We start from the raw sequence: 18,732 nt of genomic DNA, 5'->3' as shown, positions 1-18,732 counted from the left end.
CGATCTCAGGATGCCTGCCTGCCAGACGGGTGTCTGGGGCGGGCCCTCTGCTCCAGTGGGAAACGAGAGGAGATTGAAACGTGAAAAAAAAGAAAGAAAGAAAAAGAAAAAGAAACAGACCCATGGGGCAGAGAGGGAACAAGGGAGCCTCTGTGTGCTCCAACCTCTGCAGGACACACCAGCCTCGGAGCCGAGAGACCTGGGCACTTGCTTTGCTTGTTTGCTGAGCGCCTTTGGGCGAGACTTTCCTCTCTCGGAGCCTCAGTTTCCCCCAGCTGTTACAGGAGGGTCTGGCCGGAACCGGTGTGGCTCAGTGGATAGAGCATCGGCCTGCAGACTGAAAGATCCCGGGTTCGATTCCAGTCAAGGGCATGTACCTTGGTTGCGGGCACATCCCCGGTGGGGGGTGTGCAGGAGGCAGCTGATCGATGTTTCTCTCTCATAGATGTTTCTAACTCTCTACCTATCTCCTTTCCTCTCTGTAAAAAATTTAATAAAATATATTAAGAAAAAAAAAGACTACAACCTGGCCCTAACTGGTTTGGCTCAGGGGATAGAGAGTTGGCCTGCTGACTGTTGGGTCCCAGGTTCGATTCTGGTCAAGGGCATGTACCTTGGTTGTGGGCACATTCCCATTAGGAGGTGTGCAGGAGGCAGCTGATCGATGTCTCTCTCTCATTGATGTTTCTAACTTTGTATCACTCTCTCTTTCTCTCTGTAAAAAAATCAATAAAATATATATATTTTTAATCAATAAAATATAAAACACACACACACACACACACACACACACACACACACACACAAAACCCACAACTTGGCCATGTGCCCTGACCAGGAATTGAACCATGACCTCCTGGTTCACAGACCCATGCTCAACCACTGAGCCACACCAGCCTCGCTGAGCCAGGGACTTAGTAAGAGTCAGCCTGACATGGTTCCCACGCGTGGCCTTGGTGTTTCTCTACCTGAGTCCCCTGCTTGGGGCCTGGCGGATGGGGGCAGGGCCTCCGCCGGCTCTTGGAAACTCTGGGCAGAGGGAGGAGGAGCTATTTCCAGTGGATTCTGGTTCTATTTGTGGCTGTGAGCTGGCCCGGGCTGCAGGGAAGCTGTGGGCAGAGCAAGCTGGGCGCTGACACGGGTGTATGTCTGACATCAAGAGGGCAGGGAGAGAGGGGAGGGCGGAGGGCAGGGTCCCAGGGGGTCCTCCTCCCTGACAACCCCTTTCCATCCTGTTCTTGTCCATGTCCTCGCCTCTGCCTTCCCTGGGGGAATGAGGAGCAGCAGACCGGCCTTTCCAAGGCGGACTTAGCAACGCAGAGCAATCCATCCATCCACCCATCCATCCACCCATCCATCCATCCATCCATCCACCCATCCATCCATCCACCCATCCACCCATCCATCCACACCCATCCATCCATCCATCCACCCATCCATCCATCCACCCACCCATCCATCCACGCGGCTAACAGAGTTCCCAACCAAACAGCACTGACTGTCTCCAACGGAAGCGGGATTCGTGTTCCTAGCAGAAGCTTATTGGTTAAGGTGTGAGGAAGTTATTGATCCCAGTGTAGAGGAAGCTCTCTCTCTCTCTCTCTCTCTCTCTCTCTCTCTCTCTCTCTCTTTAATATTTTATTGATTTTTACAGAGAGGAAGGGAGAGGGTCAGAGAGTTAGAAACATCGATCAGCTGCCTCCTGCACACCTCCTACTGGGGATGTGCCCACAACCAAGGCACATGCCCTTGACCGGAATCAAACCTGGGACCGTTGAGTCCCCAGGCTGATGCTCTATCCACTGAGCCACACCGGCCAGGGCGAGGAAGCACTCTCATTTCCCCACTGGACCCTGGGGGCAGTCCCTGGCCACACCCCGCCTCCCCCCAAGTCCCCAGCTTGCTTGACTTGTGAATTTCTTCTCTAGGCCTCAGTTTCTTCATTTATTGTCATTTGGGGTGGGGGGGGTGGGGAGTGGGGGGCCACCCGGGGGGCGTTGGGAGTTCTTGAGTTCTTTCCAGCTGCAATTCTGTGCTGCTCTGATGCAATAATCCAACGAGGTAAGGCCGGGTCCTTTTGTCAGAGGGTGGCTGGCAGGCCTGGGAGGCTCTGAGGAGGAGATGACACTGCACCCTGTCATTTTCCGGATGAGAAAACTGAGGCCCCGAGGGCGGGGCCGGGTCAGGCCATGAGTCAGCTGGGCAGGAATCCAGGCCTCTCGCCTCCCCTGGCAGCAGGCCTCGCCCGTCCCTGGGCGGCCCGGCACGTCTCCCTGGGAGGGGAGCAGGCGGAGGCACATGGACTGAGCGCGTCTGTGCCCGTGTGAACGCCTGGAACCCACAGCCACTCATTCTCTGGACGGAGTGACCCACCTAGTGAGGTCTGGTGGCAGGTCTGCCTCATGAAACACTCATTATTGGCTGAGTGTTTCCCCAAATCCAGTCATTTGGATACTATCCTCATTCATTTATATATATTACTTCAGAGAGGAAGGGAAAGGGAGAGGGAGAGAGAGAGAAACATCAATGATGGGAGGGAAGGGAGACTCTTTGATCGGCTGCCTCCTGCAGGCCCCTTACTGGGGATCAAGCCGGCAACCCAGGCGTGTGCCCTTGAATGGAATTGAACCCAGGACCCTTCAGTCCACAGGCTGAGGCACTATCCACTGAGCCAAACCAGCTAGGGCTCCTCATTCATTTAAAAAAAAAATTATTGAGTTTTTACAGAGAGGAAGAGAGAAGGATAGTTAGAAACATCGATGAGAGAGAATCATCGATCAGTTGCCTCTTGCACACCCGCCACTGGGGATGTGCCTGCAACCAAGGTACATGCCCTTGACTGGAATTGAACCTGGGACCTTTCAGTCCACAGGCTGACGCTCTATCCACTGAGCCAAACCGGTTTAGGCTCCTCATTCATTTTTGACGTAATTAGCTTTGTACTAATATTTACTTCATGTTTTTCTTTAAAACCAATTCGTCATTTTAAGTAAATATAGCTTCATCCTAAGCAAAGAGATCTGTGATACTAAGCTTGATCTGTTATACTTTTCCAAATGTATATATTAAACATAACTATTTAAATTAAAAAAAAAATCCATGTACCAACTAAAAATGCCTTTGGGGTTGAGACATTCCAATGAACACTTTCATTGGTTCTCAAACTTATTGGTTTCTTTAAAATTACTGAGGACCCTACAGAGCTCTTGTTCATGTAAGTGATGCCAGTTGATATTTACCTTGCTAGGAATTAACACTGACAATATATTAAACGATGTATTCACATATCAAAATAACATGATTGAGAACATATTGTAAACCTATGACATTAGCATAAAACAATGTCTTTATGAAAAATTACTTCGAAACACAAAAATTTAGTGAGAATGGCATTGTTTTATGTATTTGCAGGACTCATTAGAGTTTAACTTAATAGAAGAATTTTGCATTCTCATCTTTACTTCTGCATTATCTGTGGCAATGTGTTTTTAGTTTAAATAAATGAAGATAATCCAGCCTCATACAATTAAGATAATTGGTTATTCTTATTTGGTATCACACCAGGACTTGATAAGTAGTAGTTTCTTCAAGTTTAGTTGCAGGGATTGGTAGGAATGATTTTGGTTTTGTACTCTGAAACCACCGGTATATCTTGCACTTTGAATGGATCTTTTATTCAGGCATGATTTGGTAACTTCATGCACTGGTCATTTGGAAAATATTGGTTCACTGGGCTATGCAGCTTTTTCAAACGTTGGCACATGTCAGATACAATATCAAAAATGGACTCTTGCTAATATCACCGCAATCTAAGTGGTAAAAATATTAGGGATTAGAAAATTGTCAAGGTCATGGTGGAACATTCAAGTTTTCCAACATTTTAATTGAGCTAGAATTGTACCATTGGCAACAAATACCATCAGCTGTTTTACTTCATGTGACAAGTTCATTTCGTACATTTTGAAGAAACTGCCTGCCAAATATGCATGTCTGAATAGCTCCAGTCTGCATGTTGACCATTCTTTCAAACAAAGTAAAAATAGGGTGGTTGTTTTTTTCTTTATTTTTTGGTACTGTTTCCCCGCCTTGTATAAGAGGCTAGTTCAGCTTGCAACTCAAACGTTTGCATGGCACATGCTTTCCCTGAGACAACCACTGCACTTCCCCATGTAGTGAAAATGCTTTCTGTGTGGGGAGTAACTGACGAGTGGGTACAGGGTTTTATTTCAGAGTGGTGAAAGGGTTTTGGAACTGGGGAGAGGTGGTGGTTGCACAATATTGTGAATGTTCTAAATGTCACCGAATCGCTCCCTTTAAAATGGTTCGTTTTATGCTCGTTGAATTTCACCTCAATAAAACAGTGAAACAAAGTGCTTTATGCGAAATTTCCATTTAATCATAGAGACTATTAAAGATTTGTATTCAGTGGCCTAGATTTAATAAAGTTAATTAATTTTTTTTACTGCTTTGTCGAGGGCATTCTTAAGTGACACCGGTGTTTTGTTGACTACCAGTGCATGCCGGTGAAGAAGATAATGGCTGCTAGTACGGATGGGTACCGACGCCTGGATTTGTGCCACCAATTTTACCACTGCCGCCTTGGCACCGTCAGTGCAAATGTCAACATGGTTAAAAAAAAAAAGAAAAGGTAAATAATTTCTTTTTTAATAAAAAATATATTTCATTGATTTTTTTTTTTAACAGAGAGGAAGGGAGAGGGATAGAGAGTTAGAAACATTGATGAGAGAGAAATATTGGTCAGCTGCCTCCTGCACACTCCCTTCTGGGTATGTGCCCACAACCAAGGTACATGCCCTTGACCGGAATCGAACCTGAGACTCTTGAGTCCTAAGGCCAATGCTCCATCCACTGAGCCAAACCGGTTAGGGCAATAATTTCTTCGTATTATTATTAAAACAGTTTGGATCCAGCTGGGTCTCTGAAAGAGTCTCAGGGCTCCCTGGGGACCCCGGACCCCAGTTGTAAGACCCCTCGCTGTTTGCTGAACTTGAGTGGAGCTGACCCAGGCCCGCAGGAGGGCTGCAGTGTGGATCCTTAAAAAAAATACCTCTGGAGATTTGAATCACATCAGTGCGGGTCCAATTCTCGTTTCCATCTTACCCAAGGGCAAACGGTTTCTCAAAGCTGAGAGGTTGAGGAGCTGATGAGGGGGTGTGGGAGGCCGGGATAATCCGCACAAAGCACCCCCTGAAGGGGCAGTGACTTTGGTCATTAGGCAGCAGGACCACGTGTTGGGAAGGTTGCATTTTGGAGGCTTGAGAGACTCCGTCTTGCAGGGGCCCGGCGTGACCTTGGGAAACCGCCATCCATCAACCTTGCCATCTGTCTGGCTACTTCAAAGGAGTCCGCGAGCAGCTGGAAGAGCGGTTTCGGCTTTGAAGATAGCAGGGGAAGGAGGCTGTGAGGGTAGCAGGAGGGGAGGGAGGTCTGTGGGGTCGAGAGGGCCCCTCACAGGAGAAATAAGGCAGTGAGAAGCCCTCGGAGCCTGGATTAGTTTTCTGTCTTTTTTTTTTTTCCCTTGACTCATCGCACAAAGTTTAGGGCTTTGTTTTCAGCCAAAGTCCCCCGAAATGCCATCCATTGGTCTGACTTTTTGTAGGTACAAAAAGTTTTCAAACTCCTGTGAGGTGAAGGATGTGGTGATTGGAACCCCACGGGGTCAACGGGGAAACCGAGGCACAGGAAAGGGAAATAAAGAACAAGTGGAGGCACTACGATTCAAATGTGACTTTAGATGCAGAGCAGGCTTCCTCTCCATTGCTTCTTGTTAGGCCCTTTCCTCCAACTGCATTTTCAAGGCCAGGCAGCAGTTTTTTTCTTTTTCTTTCTTTTTTAAAATATATTTTATTGATTTTTTTTTTTTTTACAGAGAGGAAGGGAGAGGGATAGAGAGCCAGAAACATTGATCAGCTGCCTCCTGGACACCCCCCACTGGGGATGTGCCTGCAACCAAGGTACATGCCCTTGATTGGAACCGAACCTGGGACCCTTCAGTCTGCAGGCCGACGCTCTATCCACTGAGCCACACCGGCCAGGGCAGCAGTTTCTTATTTAGAGACATTCTACAAAGACCTGTCTTAACAACAGCAAGCAGGGGGGCAGCAGTGGGAATGAGGTTCAGTCTGAAGTTTAAAAGCATGCTCTGGGAATCAAATCATCTGAGTTCAAACCCTGATCCTCATATGTAAAATGAGGGAGCGTCATGTTAACGTGAAAAAACAAAACACATTGAAACCTGTAACGTATTTTTGTGAGTTTATTTGAGCCAAACTGTCGACACATGCTGGGAAGCAAAACCTCAAGTTGAGATAAAGCTTGGGAGAATGGCGGGTTACATCTGTATTTATACACTGCAATCAAAGGAGGAACATAGGTGGGTTACGTGAATTCCTCGGTGACGGATTAAGGAGGTGGGATAAAGCAAAGCCGTGGGAAACTCCTGGGACTGGATAAAAAGTAAAATGATGGACACACACTTAGGTGGGTGCAGGAATAATTAACATGATAATGAAGGAATTTGAGGCATCTGTCCAGGCGCCCTCCACATCAGGGAAGCTACAAGTTATCCAGCCATCTCACAGATATGTTATCTCAGAGGCCAAAAGGCCAAAGGGCTCCATAAAGACCTAAGTTGATCTTTGTCCGGGAAAATATCAGCCTAGGACATGACTGCCCACCATCACCTGTTTGAGGTTAAATATTTAATCTTCAGACCATCTTTTGTGGTTCCTTTAGGTCTCTGAGTCTGCAAGACTGCCAAAGCAGGCCTCCCTTGAGCTTGTCAGGTTTATCCACAGTAATAATACCTGCTAATTGGGTTGTTAAAGTGACATTAGCTGAGCATGGAAAGCACTAATATCACGTCAGCACATCTGAAGGTTCAATCCATGTTAGTGATTATGAGAATGAGGAAGCACAAATAACGATTTTTTGGGGCACAGACAACTATCTCTTGCGTCCTATATCTTAGTGGAAGATTCCTTTTAAAATTCCTTAGTCCAGATTAAAAACAAACACCATCATCTGCCTAAAGACAGGTTAAAGTGATATGCCAACAACCCGCCCTCTCCTGGTGGGGAACTGTGGGATTGGCTGAGAGGATGCCCACATCCTATTGGCTCTGTCCTGAGCCTCCTCATTGGGGGAGCTGCTCTGGAGTCTGTCTTTGATCCAATCGGAGGCCACCCAACTATAGAAACCCACCCTCCAGCCTTCGCCTGAGCAGAACTTGTGCCCAGAGGAGATGGAAACTGATGGGAACCTGGAGGAACAGGTGGGAAACCATGTATTTTATTTGACATTCATCTGTCCTGGGCACTTACTATTTCCTCTCTTGCTCCATGAAGGCTATAATCATATAACAGAAAGGGGAAATGAGGGGAAAAAAGTGTAAATAAAAGTGAAAATAATAAATAGAAGTGCAAAGTTGAGATGGGAAAACCCACCATTAATATGTGGACTGTCCCCCACCCCCCAAAAAAATTAAAAAAAAAAAAAGGCCAACAGGAGGCCACCATTGAGCTTCAAATATAGCTGCTTTCTGGCAGGCTTTCTGAAAGCCAAGATGAGATGATACACAATCGGCCTGCATCACAGAAAGGAAGAACATCCCTTTCTGTGAAAGAAAAGCAAATCCTTTCCTAACTTTCAATTCGCATGAATGTAATTTCTTACCTGGGATTCTATTTCAGCTGACATGCCACAAAGAGGACAGTAAGGCCCCATTCCTGTTGTCCGCTGGGTTTGGATTTGAGTTTTGTTTCAGTTGCAGCTATTCTGGGCTGCGGTTTGTTAATCCGTAAAATGGAGATAGTGGTAGTACCTACAGAGTCAGGCTGTGAAGATCCAATTAGGCGAACTGTATAAATAAATATTAGCGAGCAGTGAAGCCAAGAAATTTGGCCGTCCATTCACTTGTCCTGCGCAGTTCTAGATGCTGGGGATAACGAAACAAACGAGATCCTTATGTTCAAGTAGCTTTTGCATTGTAATGGATGAGCGTGATAAAATGGTTAAGTCATTGCAGAGAGTACTGTGGGGGGAAAAAAAATACACCAAAATGCAAGGATTGATTTCATTTGACTGGTTCTCTCAGATATTTCCCATCAAGTCAAAGGGTGTAATGTTAAAATGCAACTCTGTGGAGGTAGTATGTAAAATTCTGCAGGCTGTTTTGGATGGGTTACTATATATATATATATAATTTATTTATTATTTATGTTGTTTGTTTGCGCTCACTTCATGCAGCTGAGCTTTAGTGGAAGCAGTTTGCAATGGGAGGTAAGCGGAACCCTGAGCACACTCTGAACTTACACGCTTCTTTTAAAATGAGCTTTCATCCTGTGCACGGTTGTGCTACCTCCCTGGTTAAGTAGAGTGTGAGGCGTCGTCTTTGTCCAGAGAGCTATCGAGGTAGGAAGATCTGCCTCCCCCTCCCCCCCGAAATAGGTGGGGACCACCTGTTTGTCCTTCCCTCCTCCTCTCCAGCTGGGCTTCTCCGCCGCCGCCAGCCTTTCCAGCGCCGCGGCCACGCCCACGCCCCTAAGCCCCGCCCACGCCCAGGGGCGTGTCCAAACGACCGGGGCCCCGCCCCCTCCCAGCCGGCGCCGGCCCCGCCCCCTTTTCCCGACGACCGCCAGCTGGAGGCCCGAGCGAGCGTGTGTGTGCGCGCGCGCGCCCGCGCCGCCGGCCCGGCGTCGGGAGCGCGCTCTGTGTGGCCGCTGCCGCCATGTTGTTGTGGTTGTGAGGAGGAGGCGGCGACGGCGGAGGAGCACCCCGGCGAGACGCTCCAGCGGCCCAGGCGCTGCCCCCACCCCCACCCCCGCCGGCCCTGGCTGGGAGCCTCGTGGGGTGGCGGAGGAGGCCGAGCCGCGGCGGGCCTCACCATGTCCTGCCGCCCGGTAAGGAGCCCCCCGCCGCCTCCCCGGGCCCCCCCTTCCGTCTCCCTCGGGGGGTGAGGAGGAGCTGGAGGAGGGGCCGGCCCGGGCCCGGAGCGGCGGCTGTCAGCCTGTGGAGGCGGCGGCCGCGGGGGGCTGGGGCGGCGTGCGTGGCCGGAGAGGGGGTGTCCGGGCGGCGGCGGCCGCCGGGGGAGGCGCGGGGAGCGGAGCCCCGGCCCGGCCCCTCGGCGCCGGGGCGGCGGGCTCCCGGGGGCCGGGCGGCCTTACCGGACTTGGCGGGACCGGCCCTTGGGGCTGAGGGGGTGTGGAGCGTCCGGACCGATGCCCGCGGGCCCCGGGAGGTGAGTGCGCCGCCCGCGGGACCGGGCTTCGGGGCGGCCGGCGCCGGGAGGGAGCCCCCCGCGGCGGCGGCGCGGCCGGGGCTTGTGGGAAGGAGGAGTGGCCCCGCCGGACGGGGTGGCCGGCGTCCTCCGGGCCGGAGGCCCTGGGGGCGGGGAAGGGGGTTCGGAGGCGGCGGGAAGCCGGGGACGCGGTCCGGCCGCTCTGCGCCCGGGGACGGGTCCGCGCCGAGGAGGCGGACGCCGGGCTCCCGCTCGGCATTGCCCTGCGGGGCGGGGGCCCCGCGATCGCATTGTTGCTGCTTGTGCTCCGTCCGCGGCTGGAGAACTTGACCCCCCAAGTGATGGGGGTGAAATCATGGGGGCGATTCCACCCTCCTACACCCTCCCGGGGCTGCTGACCTCGCCTCACCTGTGAGTTCCCACGGGAGCCCCAAGTGAGGCATTGACGGGGAGACCTGAATTCCTGACTTTTTTTTTTTTTTTTTTGTCTCTTGATAATTCACTTTGTTATCCGATAGTATCTTTTATTTTTATTTTTTTTAAAAACAAAGAATGAAAAGTGCGCATACTCTTCTAGTTGAGGTTCGGCGCAGTAGTTTCTCATTAGGTGGCCGGTAACTCCATGGAGGCCTGGGTTGGGTTACACGAGATGGCTTTCTTTCTTTCTTTCTTTCTTTCTTTCTTTCTTTCTTTCTTTCTATCTATCTATCTATCTATCTATCTATCTATCTATCTATCTATGTAAAATGCTTGTGATTTGCACATGGAGAGGTGATGGGGTGAGGGGACCTCTGAGTCGGGCACGTTGGAGAAGGCCTGGGACTTGGGTGGGCTGGACGAGCTCACAGTGACCCTGTTTTGAGCCAGCCCAGCCCAGGATGCGATATTAAACTGAAACTGGAGGGTTCTAGAATTTTAGATTGGCCTCTTTCAGCTCTAGTCGCCTCCCTCGTTTTCAGATTGACCCAGAGCCGATCTTGGGAGTCAGCACCACTGGTGAATGGCAAACCATCGGAGGACCCACGCTTCTCAGCTTGTAAGGCCAGGCAGGCTCTCTAGGTCAGGACTTACCTAGTAGTTAAACACCTCGGGCGTCAGAAATAGGATAAACGGCCTGAAATGCGGATTCCCCTGAAATGCGGATTCCCCGGCCTCTCCCGCGGGACCACAGTCTCTGAAGGAGGGGCCTGGGACTCCATCCCGAAGGATTGGGGCAGCCAGGTGTGTGAAGTTCTGCTTTAGGTCCCCCTATAGTATTCCAGTTGATTCTCATGAATTCACCAGTTTTGGTGAGATTGTGTTTTTTTTATTTTTTATTATTATTATTTTTTATAGATCTTTAAGAATTTGAGAGGCAGGGAAGAAGGGGAAGCCTGAGAAACTTAAAAAACAGAATTGACCATCTCCTAAAGTTCCTTTGCAGGGTTTAGGGACACACTTGGTAAGTTAGGAACTGCTCCACTGGGGGTGCATTCAGAGGTGCTCGGAAGGAGCCAGTGGAAAGGGAGAGGGAGAGGCAGTGAGCCTGCCTCTGGCTCCCAGAGTGGTCCCCGGAAGGTGCTGCCCGTCATCCCAAACCCTGGTGGCTCCTCCACCATCTGGCTCAGGTTTCTAGTGAAGCGAGGGGAAGTGGGTGAGTTAGCAGTTTTTGAGACAAGGGTTGTGAACCAGGAAGGTTTATTGTGAAAAGTCCTTGAAGTGTGTGTGCCCAGGCGGTGAGGAGTGGTAGAGGCAGTTTTTAAATCTCTCGTAGTTCTGGTTAACACCTCATGTGGTCAGGGGGCAGCTGAGCCATGAAGGAGGTATGCCTGTTGCAGAGGGGGAGGGGAAGGCACCCAGCATGCCTTACTGGAACCTTCTGCTTGGCCCTTGGCTTCTCCAGGACCTAGCTGGAGTTCCCACGGAATCCGCCCTCAGTGTTTGTGAATGAATGAGTAGTAGTGAGATGGGAAAAAGCTGTTAAGGTGATTGATAACGTTAGTTACGAAAAGCTACTTGATATCTTTCCCTCATTGGAGTGAAGAGCCAGTTTTTAGCTCAGGTAGTTGGTAACTTTGAGTTCTTCAAGAGATTGTTTTTCTAAAGAATGTCTTTGGACACTATCCTGTCCCTTAGTTTTTGGATCTTAAATGTGTCTTAAAAAAATGTGTCTTAAGTTTTTTAGGTTAATGACCTTTTTAAGGATCACATTTTTATTTTTTTAATATATTTTATTGATTTTACACAGAGAGGAATTGAGAGGGATAGAGAGTTAGAAACGTCGATGAGAGAGAAACATCGACCAGCTGCCTCTTGCACACCCCCCACTGGGGATGTGCCCGCAACCAAGGTACGTGCCCCTGACCGGAATCGAACCCTGGACCTTTCAGTCCTCAGCCCGACGCTCTACCCACTGAGCCAAACCGGTCTCGGCTAAGGATCACATTTTATTAGATGCAGAGACATTTAGAATAATGGAAAAACAGATTGTTGGAGAGTTTGTGTCATTATTATTACTTTTTAAAGGATGTTTTAAAAATATATTTTTATTGATTTCAGCGAGGAAGAGAGAGGGAGAGAGAGGTAGAAACATCAGTGATGAGAGAGAATCATTAATTGGTCTCCTCCTGCACATCCCCTGCTGAGGATGTGGCCTGCAACCCAGACATGTGCCCTGACCAGGAATTGACCTGGTTCATAGGTCTGTGCTCAGACAGCACTGGTGGGGCGGTGCCATTATTCATTGACTATGTGATCACTGTTAGAAATGTCACCACTGGGCCCCAGTTTTTCATCTGTCCGATTAAAGGGTTCTACTCCTTGATCTCAAGTAGTTTCTTCAGCTTGATTCTCCAAATCTTTAATAATGTGTAATGAAGTAGGTATTCATCTGAAAGGTACATGAGCCTTTTTAACTAAAAAAGGAGCATTCTGCCTTGGATTCTGCCTTTACCGTTATGAATTTTAGATGTTGTTCAAAAGTGCTCAGGAAATTGAGTGCATGTTGCAAGTATTATGCAGAAACAACATGCTTATGCTGTTGTAATTCACTTCGTGATGAAATCAAGACGGATTTCAGATAGGGAACTTCATCATTTAGTGTGAAGCCACAAGCTTAAGAATGGTTTGGGGGAAGTTTGTGCAAGTGATGTGGCCAGTTTCCTACAGACCACCCGGTTGTGTAAATTTCTATGTAATTTTATAAGCAGTGAAACGTTGACCAAAGACAAAGTATGAAACCAAATCTGTATTGACTTGAACTAGGATTCCCAGTAAATCAAGAGGCTTCTGAAATGGTTAACATTCATTACTATTTTTAATCTTAGTTTTATGATGTCAATATTGGTATCATGCTTTCATCATCACTTTTGTATCAAATGTTCAAAATGAAAGTAGTTGTGGCATGAGCGTGGATAAATCAACAAATCCTGGGTTCAAGAGTAGGCTGTGCTCGTTAGCTGTGCTGTTCCTGGCAAGCCAGGTAAGGCCTTTGAGCTTCAGCTCCCTGGTTAGTAAACGGAGAATACCGGCTTCTGGGTGTCGGGGAGGATCAAATGAATGATGGAACGCAATCTAAAAATGTAAGGGGGTGATCTTAGCATCTTACTGTGGGAGGGTCCTCTCTTATTTTCTTGGAAGAGTCGGTTTGTGGAGCAACGGTAAACTTGCTGGGCATTCTCTAGTGCAGATCTTACTAATGTAACTGATACGACAACAAAGATTTCTGTGTCTGCTCTGCCTGGAGAAACCTTTCTGCCAATAGGAGCAGTCACTGTGTGCGGGACGTCAGAAAGATCTGGGCTGTCTCCCATTTGTGCCAGGTTTTGTTCTTGGAATAGGCTTGCTGGATTTCACCCATTTTGTTAAAATGGAACTGTGGTGGAAGGAGGTAGTCAAGGAGTTTAGTGCATTCTGTGTAAAGTTGTAGCGCTGTCTTTTCTAAATGGCAGGTGATTTAAATATGGTGATTTAAAAAAGCAGTAAGCCCTGGCCGGTGTGGCTCAGTTGGTTGGAGTGTTGTCTCCTACACCCAGAGGTGGTGGACTTAGATCCTGGTTAGGGCACATACCCAGGTTTTGGATTCACCCCTAGTCAGAGGCCCATACAGGAACAACCGATAGATGTTATTTTTCCTTTCTCACAGATTAATAAGCAAAAGTAAAATAAAATAAAACATTAAAAAAAGAAATAGAAATATCAGCACATTGCAAGTGGTGAAAGTATGTACTGATCTGGGAAACTTGTTTATTTTTTAAATATATGATTGTATATTTACTGTGTTGCAAGGTAAAGTATATTTTTCTTGAGTTGTGGTAAAGCTTTGAAGCAGTATATAAGGCATAAGACAAATGGAAAACTATAAGGAAATCGTGAAGTTGGGTTAAATTAAAGCTATAGTATTCTTTTAAAGGTGAAATATCTCATAACGGTTATAAATTGTTGACCTAGTGAACAAAGGTAAGACATAAACGTACGCTAGTGTTCTTGCTCACTCTTCCCCTAGGCATTGTCTATTGCTGACCACTACAGATCATCTTGGATATGTCCAGGTGTGGGTCTATTATGTGCCCGTTTGTGTCTTTACATGATGTTTAGACTGATTTCATTATGAGAAATAGTAGCATGTAGCACACTTTCCTGATTTCAGTTCTCTGGGTTCTAAATTTAATTTATTTTGTAGCTAATGCTCTTATAGTTTAGTTGCAGAAGATAAATATAAATTTAGTCCTCTGAATTATCCACCGGTTAATAATCTGACAAAGTGTAAGGAATTATAAGTATATTGATTAATTTCACATTTGGAGAGAATTGGTATAAAGATAAGGAATACAGTTTTTGGAAGTGCCCTAGGACAACAGTAAGGAATTTTAACTTGATCTCATTTAAATTTCAAATTTTAGAAAGTATTATTTTATTTCATAAAAGCTACAGTACATATTCATTATGGAAATTAAAAAAACTACAAAAAAACAAGAATTGAGATAACCCAGGAGAATTAAAAAAAGTAGAGGTAAAAAAAAAAAAGAGGTAATCCATAATCACACTCAGATGTAATAATTTGGTAATTTTTTTCTCCCTCATACATTATCTACTGAAATACTTACACAACAACTTTCCATGTCAAATAAATGTTCCCATAGTGGGTATTTAGTGTTCTGTAATATGGATGCATCATAGTTTATAGCAGTTCCCTGTTACTGGACATTTTCAATTTTGTTTTCTTCAAACAGGGCTGTGATGAATTGGTTTGGACTTTTTTTTTATACAATTATGCTATTTCCTTAGGCTAAATATTTAAAGTGGGCTTATCTGGTCAAAGGGTGTGTATTTTAAAGTTGAATATACTCATAGTACTGTATTGATAGATGCTTATTTTAAAGATCCACCAACAGTATACTAATGTTCAACTCCACATGTTCTTGATAGAGATTTGTCATCTTTTAGTTTGGTGGTGGGAGCTTAAAATAGTTTGTTCTTTTGTTTGACATCAGGTTTTACAGCTTAACTCTGTGGACGGGGCAGGTAAAAATGAAAGTGCGGTGACATGGAGTACTTTAGTGGTCTCCCAACTTTTTGATGGTTCATCCCAACAGTAAAAAAAAATTTTGAGCATTGATCCTCAATCTTTAAGTACTTATTTAATTGTATAGTAACTGGTTATTATGTACCTTATAAAATATACCCCTCTCGCCAAAAAAATTAACAAGGGTGAGAATTAAAAATAAAGCTAAAAAAATATTTTTCTCCTTTACTCCAATGGAGCTTCTTGAGTACTCCTGAAGGTATATTATACTCTGCTGTGGACATCATGGCTTTAGACTCCTAGGGTTTATTGTTGGGCGTTCATAGGTGATTTTTGGGGGCATTTCCACTACCTCTGCAGACGGGCCAGCCTCGTTGGATTCTGAGAGTCTGTCTTTAAAGTGTCCCATGCTGTGGAGAGTCATGTCTACAATGGAGGCCAACATATAAACCTTGCTCATAAAACAGTTGGATACCTTTTGTCATTGTTGAGGTGACTGAATTTAGAAAAGGGCAAATAATAGGGTAGGAAACATTCTAAGTAAGTGTATTTCTCTTAAATGTGAAGAGCTGATATACGCCGTAGAGTATATTTAATTTTTTTAGAGAGAGAGGAGAGGAACATCGATGTGTTGTTCCCCTTATTTATGCATTCATTGGTTGCTTCTTGTATGTGCCCTTACCGGGGATGGAACCTGTAACCTTGGCATATTGGGATTATTCTAATCAACTGAGCTATTCAGTCAGGCCTAGAGTATATTTTAAAATGCCTATGCTTTATGGAAAGCAGTTCAGTTATAACATATCCTTATTTTCTAAGAGCTTAAGTGTTAGAGACTGAGTAAAGGGATGCGTAATTGCCACTTGCTTTCCTTTGCTTGCAAAGTACCACAATTAGCCTGTCACTCTAATTCCATTTGGAAGAGCCTGAGCCTTTAACTTCTAAAAAATGGCTTCTCAGGCCAAACTTTCCATGATGAATCTTAGATTAAAAGGTAACTTTAAAGTTTGAATAAATCGCTTTTGATTTGCTCTTCCTCCGCCTGTAAGTTATGGAATCAGGAAATGGTGCTTTTGCACTAGAAAAACGTCTCCGTTTCTTCTCCCACCTCGGGGGACTTCATTTCAGTTATTTCTTATGGGTCTTTGTCAGAGAAAGATATTATTGAAAAGAGCAACTCAAATGATTATTTTGCCAGTTAAAGAAATTTTTTACCAGTTAAAGTAATTTGTACTGAAGATGATTGCTATAGATTGTGCTTTGAAAAAAAGTCCAGGGATTCCTTTTTACTTTAAGTTGCATGATTTATAATTTTTTTTTTTTTACAAGGTCAAGATATGTATTTTTTACTCCAGGTATGGTCAAATTGTTTTGAAAGCCAGTCTTAGAACTTCAATCTTTTTAAGAATCTGAGGAAAACTAGAAACTTCCTGAAAGATGCACGGATACACAGAACGGCTGTTCCCTGACTCTGGGAGGCCCATGCAAGCAATGACTGTGGTATAAGTTTTTTTTTCACATACATATTTTTATTTATTTATTTTTAAAAATATATTTCATTGATTTTTTACAGAGAGGAATGGAGAGGGATAGAGAGTTAGAAACATCGATGAGAGAGAGACATCGATCAGCTGCCTCCTGCACACCCCCCACTGGGGATGTTCTCGTAACCAAGGTACATACATGCCCTTGTCCGAAATCGAACCTGGGACCTTTTTTTCATTTTTATTTTTTTAATATATTTTATTGATTTTTTTTTTTACAGAAAGGAAGAGAGAGGGATAGAGCGTTAGAAACATCGATGAGAGAGAAACATCCATCAGCTGCCTCTTGCACACCCCCCACTGGGGATGTGCCCGCAACCAAGGCACATGCCCTTGACTGGAATCGAACCCAGGACCTTTCAGTCCGCAGGCCGATGCTCTATCCACTGAGCCAAACCGGTTAGGGCCACATACATCTTTTTAGAACCTCATGAAGATTTGCGATGTTGTGACTCCTTTGGAGGCCACATGCCTAATGTTTGATATCATATTTAAAGAGAGAGGCTGTACACCCTGCAGAAGTAGGTACTGGTGGCTGTTCTCCTTCACTTCCCAGCACTTAATATACTGTCTAGTATGGAGTAAGCTATCAATATGGATGGGCTGTTTCAACTCTGACATATTTATTTACATCTGTAAATAAGTATTAGCATTGTAAAACCAACACTCACCAAATCTTGTAGATTGTTCCTTCATCTGTCATGCACAGGAAATGTTTTTTGTGGCAGAGGTCATTAAGTTTAGCCTTTCAGATATCCTTTTACTTTCTATTAATGATAGTTTCAGGGTGACAAAAAATTAGTCTTGATATAATTATTACTTTTACTGTGTGTGTCCCTCCTACTGGCAAGACTGTGTATATATGTGTGTGTATTATTTATTTATGTAGTAGACTGCTACTTAAAAGAAACAGACTCATTAGTCTTTGGGTATATAATGATTCTTGAAACATGGACACCAGTTTGCTGTGGGGTGAAGGAATGAAAAGGAGCACGTATGATTTCACTGTCTCATTCTCCCTAGTTCCCTGTACACATGGTTTTGGCTTAGTGTGAAAATTCTGAAGAGAATTAGTCTTTCAAAGAATAGTATGTTATTTCCCTTTTGTTTTGCTGTACTTAAAATTCCGTTTAGTAAGTGAAGTTATACTTCTATACCTAACGAGGGACCTTGGAAAGATAGGAATGGAAATATTGATAATAATAAATTTCTGGATGATGGAATAGTGTAACTATTTTCTGCTTCATATTCCTTCTTCTGTAAAGTCATGTTAAAATATACAATTGAATCCCTTTTGTACTCTTAAACCTTATTTACATTATCCAGAGGTTATTTATATTTCTTAGCTTATGCTCTTATATTCATCCTACGAATCTGTGTGTATTTAAAATGTAGTATTACTGTGTTTCAAATATATATGATACCTTAGTAGTGGTTTTTAACCAGTGCGCCACAAGAAATTTCAAAACATACAAAACACTGACCTGTTTTCCCTTAGATTGTCAAATAAAAAGTGACAACAGTCAACACAACAATAGCCACCCAGTGTGAATGAATGTTTTTATTGATTTTAGAGAGGAAGGGAGAGGGATAGAGGGATGGAAACATCAATGATGAGAAACACCCATTGACTGGCTCCTGGCATGCCCCCTTACTGGGGGTTGAGTCAGCAACCCAGGCATGCGCCCTGACTTGGAATCAAACAAGCAGCCTCTTGGTTCATGGGTTGAAGCTCAACCACTGAGCCACACTGGCTGGGCCATTTTACCTTTTGAAGTTACGATAGAAGAGTGCATACAACAAATATGCTGTATAGCTTAACGAATTTTAAAAATGAATAACATGGAGAGCTTTTTTGGTATGTCATACCTGTGTCTATCAGAAGGGAAGGAGTTGATGGAGGACTGAAATTTTTGGCGAGAACAGTTTTGAGGAATCTCAGGATACCATACCTCCATCTTGGCTATGCCTTCACATTAACTATATCTTTGGGCAAGTTGTTTAGAAAAATTTGATACCAAAATAAATTATTCAGGTAAAAATTATGGGAACATAGAATAGTATTACTACCAGTTGGGCCTTTAGGCCATTGGATTTAGGTCTTTTACCTTATAGAGCAGAATTATGATATACAAAGGTAAATGATTTGTCCAAAGACACACAGTGGATGATTATTAACATCATTCATTTGCATTAGCTTAAAACTTCCTGAGGCTTACATAAATATGCCAGGCACTATTCAAGATGACTTACATGTATTAACTCATTTAATTGGGATTATTTGCAGAGGTAGCTAGAATTATTCCAGGGTTACTGATGTGGAAATTGTGGCAAAATGAAGTTAAATAACTTGCCTAGGTATTTGAGTTCTTGAATCTGAACTTTTAAAAAAATACGGTAATCATTTGAATAAACTTAATTTTTAA

The 18,732-nt window shown here is 44.9% G+C and overlaps 1 protein-coding gene across 9 annotated transcripts in view; it reads left to right on the top strand.

Moving 5' to 3' along the window:
* The first annotated feature begins 8,662 nt into the window (after window positions 1-8,662).
* MTMR3 (myotubularin related protein 3) overlaps window positions 8,663-18,732 on the top strand; it is a 72,624-nt gene continuing 62,554 nt past the window's right edge. For 3 of the 9 annotated variants that reach the window (XM_084867501.1, XM_084867507.1, XM_084867499.1), the window contains exon 1: window positions 8,663-8,921. The gene's annotated coding sequence lies outside the window, so the exon portion shown is untranslated. Of the gene's footprint in view, window positions 8,922-9,061; window positions 9,260-9,302; window positions 9,671-18,732 lie in introns of those variants that run through there. The other 6 variants (XM_084867508.1, XM_084867506.1, XM_084867505.1 and 3 more) reach the window with 3 other exon arrangements.

This window comes from Pipistrellus hanaki (genome assembly GCF_964339955.1).
Source record: "Pipistrellus hanaki genome assembly, chromosome: 19".
Classification (NCBI taxonomy): Eukaryota; Metazoa; Chordata; class Mammalia; order Chiroptera; family Vespertilionidae; genus Pipistrellus; species Pipistrellus hanaki.
Note: the sequence above shows the minus strand (reverse complement) of the source record. Positions and strands in the feature narration are given on the sequence as shown.